The 7500-nt window shown below is 46.9% G+C and overlaps 1 protein-coding gene across 1 annotated transcript in view; it reads left to right on the top strand.

Moving 5' to 3' along the window:
- The window catches only part of MINAR1 (membrane integral NOTCH2 associated receptor 1), an 821559-nt gene that overhangs the window by 624439 nt on the left and 189620 nt on the right, over positions 1-7500 (top strand). The window lies entirely within an intron of this gene.

The raw sequence follows: 7500 nt of genomic DNA, 5'->3' as shown, positions 1-7500 counted from the left end.
TTCACATATCATCGCAGGTATGAGTTGCGCTAACACATAGGAGCTGTGAGCATTGGAGCTGACATAACTGACACAGTACTACACATGCAGCAGTGGTTTGTACACCTGTGAGGTATGGTGCACAGTACAAGGCAGGGTACAGAACAGGTCCAGAGTAACACTTTGCACATGGGTGCAGTGTTATCAAGGGGAAGGGCCATCACCTACCAACACAGCCCATCCATCACAGACATGTATATTGGTGCTAGCATGAAGTCACTATAGTTGCACTGCATGCTGTTGAGTACCATATGTAATGCATGCTGACAGAAGGGTAATGGGAGGACTGTGTGTACAAAAGTTGTGCAACCTCACATGCAGGTGTGTGTGGGGGTGGGGTGGGGGGTTTGTGTTGATTGTGTCTGTAAGTGCAATCTGGTGGAGTGGAGTGTGGTCGATGCATGTCAGATGTGTGTGTGCATGTGTGTCTGTTTGTGTGGGTGTCCATGTATGCACAGGTGATTGTGGGGTTGATCACATGGAAGCACTTCTCCTTGGGCTTGTGCCGTACATGTACATGGAGTAACACATGAGACACCAGGACAACCTGTCTGATATGTGAACACAGGACAGCTGATAGCATAACAAGTTCTGTAGTATGGAACATGCATTGGGAGGGAAAGCACACACCAGGTATAGACATCATATTGCCAGAAGCATATAGATAACCGGCTACCCACGTATGCAGCACTATTAATGCACTGGGGAATTACCAGAGCACACCAGTGAGTGTATCCAGATATTACTGTTGTCCACATCATAGGTTGATTGTGCAGCAGATGTGGCATGGACTGAGCAAGACAGTAGTATGAGACTTTAGTGTGTGACATATGAAGTGAATGTAGCAACCCCAACCATATAGGGGCCATGTACACCATGACTGGTCATACGCAGGGTTAACACTGAACGACAGCAGTGAGGCCATGTACTACCTACTCCACTTAAGTCAGGGAGGTGATGGAGTAACAGGTCATGTGTTGTGACACCACGTGTAGGCATTGAGAGAAATGATATGTTAATGGGTAGTATTAATGAGTGTATGTTAGCAAGTGCCATGCAGGATGGGGAACATATGTAACTGAATGGGGGACTGTCTGTAAACCCGGGAACAGGGAGGTAGTAAGGTGGACTGTCAGTGTGTGTGGGTGTATGTGTGTGTGTGTGTGTGTGTGTGTGTGTGTGTGTGTGTGTGTGTGTGTGTGTGTGTGTGTGTGTGTGTAAATGTGTGTACTGTTATGCAATGCTGTACAGGTCTTAAAGTGTGTGTTTGTTTCCCCCACAGGTGGGGAGGTGGGTCAGGCTCCCTTCTGCATGCAATCTGAGGTTGGTGTCCGTACAGACACCGATGATGATGATGATGATGATGGTAATGTTGAGGCACAGGTGGGGTTGTCAGAGGCCAACACTGTGCCATCATTTGTCATCACCCTCCTAGCCACCCCAAGCCCACACACAGTTACAGTGCCCATACACACCCCAACACAAGTGGCCATAACAGAGGGACAGTTGGCGGTTGGTGCCGGTGACCAGGAAAGTGTGGTTTCCTTGCTGACTGTGTCGGGTCACAGTTGGCAAAGCCAGATGTCCCGCAGGGCATCACATAGGCAAATGTACCATGGTGCTTGTGGGAGGGCTGCTGGTCATCATGCCCCTGGCAGAGGCACAACAACTGGTATCACCAGGAGCATGTTTCAGGCTGTCATGGAGGCACAGGCATGTATGAAGATGTACACCAGACAGGGCCTGAGGCTGCAGAAGGCTGCTTTCTCATCTGTAAGTGACAACATCCATGAACTTGCTGCTGCCCTCCGTGAATATAATGAGATTATGGATAGACGGTGGGGTGAGATGGTGGGCCTCCTCGACCGTGGTATGTCCATGCTTGAAAATGTGGTGGGAGTGGTGTGACAGCAGCATGGACATAGGCCAGAAACACCAGCAGCTGGTGGTCGATGTGGACATGCTAGGGCACCAAGCTGCTCCTGTAGTGGCAGTACCAGCCCCAGCACACCACTGGGGGTGGTGTCCACACCACACCACAGCAGGCCTCGTGCACGTGGCCCTGGCCAGTACCAGACGGGACATGGATCCAGTGGACATCTGTCATCAGAAGGGGAGAGTTGCACATCAAGGTCTATACCTACATGTGCCCATGGAACCCCTGGCAGGCACAGTCAGCGTGTCCATGGCCAGAGGTGGTGAACTGCACACCCTGCCAGGTATGGTCTGCAGCTATCCAAAAACACCTGTATAGGGCAGCCACATGACAGAACTGTGTGCCTGCATACCCACACACTATGTAAACACACCTAGGGCAACCCCATACCAACACACACCACATCACCATGCCCCAATCAAAGAACAAAACCCCTCACCCACACACATGGTGTCAAATGTATGGACCACCCTCGACCTCTGCCAAACCAGTAAAACACCATGTGCATATGATGATACCTGTGCCACATCCCTGTCATCTATAACATCGATGCAGGGACAGGCTAATATTGTTCTGATGCACACTGTGACTGTAACAGAGTTCTGCAATGTACTGCAGTGTAAGATGTTGTCAGGGGTAATGTGTAATGTATACATGTCAGGTAGTACAGCCATCCAGCTATGATGCATTTCAACTGTTAGTAACACTGATTGATTGTGATCTCCATAATGTTATCCATTTGTGTTGTAGGTGTACATGTGTCAGCAGGAGGATGGTCTGCAGTCATATTCAACAAGGGTTATGGCACCGTGGTGACACCATGGCTGTGACATATCCGGTGTACATTTGCACATGTCACAGGTTTGTATAACAGTTATTGCCTGTGCCACATTGACAGGTGACCCACTGTAGCATGTATAATCTGCAACCTTATGTCAACCCATCCACATACACGCACATCCTTACTTTGCAACACTGAGACTAGACCCCTACCTAGGTATGTAGTGCTACTGAACTGTGTGGCTTTCATTGCACACACCACACAACGTTTAGGGTGAGGTGTGTACCAGGTCACATGTTACATGCAGAACATCCACAGACATGTACAATATGGTAATGGGGAATTTAATGGTTGTATATGGAGAATACATAGTATGTCATACCATCATATACACATTAACAGACACATAACAGGCCGAGACACATCTTAGAGACCTGGGCTTATTGGTTTTAACTAACTAGTCCGTGTGTCCAATGTGTTACAGGTAGGCTGCACACAGCACATGCATAACTGGGCTGTATTGTGGCATCAGTTACCTGTATGGTTGATGGTGACAGTGGTCACCAGAAAGTGATACATGGGACATATACTGGGTGTACCATGGTGTAATGACAGTGTACACAGCGCCCCATCCCCAATGGATATTGTACACAGTGGACCCCATTATGACACTCTGACATACCCACTATCCCACATTGCCCACAACGGCAATGCAATCCATTGTATATCACAACAGTGGTACTATAGGGATGTGCATCTAATGCACATGCCACAGGCATAGTAGGGTGTTGCATTGCGATGCCTCACCTACGGGCAGCGAAAACACTAACGGTACTACTGTGTGGTAATGTGTAGTGTAATAGGAGTATATGGCCTCAGAATAGTGTACCCTACAGATATGCATACATGCACACATACACACACTTGGCAGACCTCAGTGGGTTTCCCATGCCTATTGACCCATTTGTACAACACTGTTGTGCTGCTACTGCAAGGCACATGTAGCTGTTAGGGAGAGGAGTGTAACAGGGTACATGTCATGTCCAATACAGCAGCAGCCACATCTGACTATGGCAATGGGAGTTGAGTTGGTTATGAAGGCCGTCATGGAATTCCCAACTACAGGTGTACTAACACACAAGCACTGCTATCCTCAGTAATGCACACGTACATGTGTCAGTACTGTGGTGAATTGCAGTAGGTGGTCATAGCTGTGTACCTGGCTATTTTTCATGGAGGGATTGGATGTGTAGGGGGTGTGTGCACATTGGTATCATGCCACCTGCCATGTGCCAGCAGGCAATCTATCGAAAGACACCATGTTAGTGACCATCAGGGTGAGAGTGACATGCATCAGCCAATCCTCTGGGTGTCTTCTGCACATGGCCACTGAAGTGATCCAGTTGACATGTATGCAACATCTATTACAACTCATGGTTAGTGTCTGTGATGGAGACCTGTGCCCAAGTGGTAGTATAGTGTAGGTACCCGTGGCATGTGGCCCATACAGGGTGTTGTCTTCTATATGTGACAGGTACTACACTGTTGGCCAGACATGTCAGTGTCAATCAAGCATAGGTTGTCTGTATGTATCCCAGCTGGATACCTGCCATCTGCACATCTGTAGAGGGACTGACAGACACCATTTTGACAAGTAGCTATGCAGTAGGATAAATGTGTCAACAGATGGATGTTTAACAACAATATGTATGAAATTACTACATGTTGTAAGCCCTCACTAACATGTGCTTTACAGACGGTACCCTACAGTTACATTTCACATGTCTGATTATTATCCAGTAGGGGATATATACGGTGACACAGCCCACACACCAGGTACATGATAGTGAGTTCTCAGAGTGCAGCTATGCCCGCAGGTGTGCTTGTTTTCTGTAGTAATGTTAGCACTCTACCCTTTCCTGGAACAGCACTGTCAACAGTAGTAACACCATGTTACACTAAATGCCAGTGTGACAGCACGTACCCTGGGTTGCTACCCCTGCATGTAACACATTCACACAGATAACAGTGCTGTGCAGGTCTCATATACTTGTGTGTCCCAGACATGACACTCAGAACCCTTTGCTACTGTAATGACAGCACATAGATGCATGTACTGTACATGGCAGTACATACACTTATTACAGATGTCATTTCCCAGGGTTTGACATAGCCTTGTATGTTGCGCAGAGATAGCCTCTGTGTAGACAATATACCACAGAGTATAGCTGGAGGTTTTCTAGATGGTCAGCATAGGCCATCTGCTTTAGGCCTGTGATTCTTATAGTGAGGTATTTCCACTGCCTTCCCAGCTGTCGCAGATGTCTTGTGAGGTACATACCAAATGGGGCATCGTACTCTATACTGGGTGTAATGAGGGATGAGTACAGTGGGACAATTACCTCCTTTTTTCTGGATGTAAAGTCGTCAGTATTAAGGTGTGCCACATAGAAGGATTTCCTTACTTTTGTGGCAATGTGGTTAATAAAGGTGAGACCACTGTCCACCTGTGTCCCTTTGTCTGTCAGCACACTTTTGGTGTTTAGTGTGCTGTCATCTATGTGGTAATTCATGGGTACATGGTATTTCCAAAGGGGATAACTATACATTACTTGGCATTAAGCTGGAGCCCAAGGGTCTGGCACCAAGCATCTATTTCTGTAAAGCCATGTTGTAGAATATCCACATCATTTGGGAATGCAATAATGGCTCCCAGTTTGCAGTCATCTGTGAAGTTTGTTAGCCAGAGTTCCATAGTGTTGGCCTGTATTTCAGGTAAGTAGATACCAAACAAGAGCTGTCCCAGGACTGACCCTGAAGTACTCCACTTGTCACTTGTCTGGAGCTGGGATTTGACTTGCCTACTTTTACAGTCTGGGGTCCATCAGTAAGTCAGTTGGCAACCCATCAAGTGATGTAGGAGTTTAGGCCAGCTTCATAAGTGTAACTATGTCTCCAGAGTGGGGGATGTTGTCAAAGGCCTTGGCCAAGTCCAGACAGGCTGTGTGGACCGCCTTACCCTTTTCCACAGCTCCAGAGACTGATTCAAAGTAGTCAGTCAGGTTCAGGAAACAAGATCGGCCCTTCACATAGCCCAACCTGGGTGGGGTGCAATGTTTGATGGTTGCCAATGTCTTTATTTATAAGTTGCATGATAATGCATTCCATGCCCTTGCAGATTAGGCTGATCAGACTGATGGGATCATAGTTCCTGGCATCTAAGGTGGATTCCCCATTGTGGAGTGTGATAATTGTAGCTGTGCACCACTCAGTGGGATCAAAGCCTGAGGTGAGGCTATGATTAAACATGGCACTTAGGTGAGATGCAGGTTTATTTTGTAGTTCATGTAGTATACAGCCTGAGATGTCATCTGGTCCCATGGATGCTGTATTCCTAGCAGTGGATAGTGTGGTTTCCACCTCTGTGGCCACGATTACTGGAATTTGGCAATCTTTTGGTACTGAGATGGGCCCTTTAGGGGGTGAGAGGAGGGTGAATGTGGCACTAAATCGATCTGCCATGATATTGGCAAACTCCTTGGAATCAGTGTATTTAATGCCATTCTGTTGTAGCTCAGAGCAGTTCTGAGCATTGCCGTTTAGATCATGCACATAACTATAGAATGCCATGTGGTTGTCTTTGGAAACTATGGAAATTATATTTATGTAACAACTTTGGCAGATTTTGAGGGATATCAGCTTCATACTGAGGCTGGTAAGGGAGCAGTTCACATTTTGGGATTATCCTTTTTTCTGCAACAGTTTCGTCCTTCTGTTGCATAGTTTGTTTATGGCAGTGCAGTACAAGATTGGCTTCCTTTTTTGGAGGACAGCATCTTGGGTCTATTTGGGATGCACAATTCATACATTGGTGGATGTGCTCATACAGTGCCTTAGTGTAGGATTCACCAGTTGCACTTTCAGCTCCCATCTCCATGGGTGTCATGAAGTTTGTCACTTCTGACATGAGTAGCATGGCGTTGGCTTTGGAGAGGGTTTTTATGGAGGTTTCCTTACTGGCGGGTGGGGTGGGATGTGGATGTCAACGGTGATTACCTTATGGTCAGACCTGACCAATGAGGGAGTGACCACTAGTGTGGAGCATCTTTCTCCCATGTTGGTAATGACCAGGTCTAGGTTATTGGAGACCCTGGTTGGGCAATGGATTAGTTGATCCAGGGGGTTGGAATGTATGAATTCCAGGAACCGTTAGTAAAAGGTGCGGGTACCCAAGTAGTTTTCCCAGTTAATGGCAGGGTAGTTTAAATTATTATGGTGTTTGGTTGTATCTTAATATTGTCCAGTATGTTTATAACAGTGTAGGGAGAATCTTGGGGCATGCAGGGAGATCTGTAGCAAGCTACAATTTGGATTGCAGTCTTACCTAGTGTTAGTTGCATCTGGAGATTCTCAGATGCATTGTGCTGGGAACTAGGCTGGAGGTGTGATTAACCTTGGTGAATATGGACACTCCTCCACCTGTAGTGTTGTGGTCTTGGTCTGTTTCCCGAAATGTGTGATAAGGGTTGTAGCCAGGCATTACAGTTGTGCTCTCTGGAGAGTTGAACTAGGTCCCAGTTACTGCACAGATGTCGATGTTCCCCATTTGTAGGTGTGCCTCAAGAGAGTGCCATTTTAGGTTTAGACTTCTAGCATTTAGTTGGATTATATTCAGTTTTGCATGCCTGTATCTGTTACAGTGGTGGTTTTGTCCTTTGAACCTTGCCTAGATAAGGCACTATGG

Source organism: Protopterus annectens, chromosome 7.part0 (assembly GCF_019279795.1).
Source record: "Protopterus annectens isolate FY-2018-M chromosome 7.part0, PAN1.0, whole genome shotgun sequence".
NCBI classification, from domain to species: Eukaryota; Metazoa; Chordata; order Ceratodontiformes; family Protopteridae; genus Protopterus; species Protopterus annectens.
Note: the sequence above shows the minus strand (reverse complement) of the source record. Positions and strands in the feature narration are given on the sequence as shown.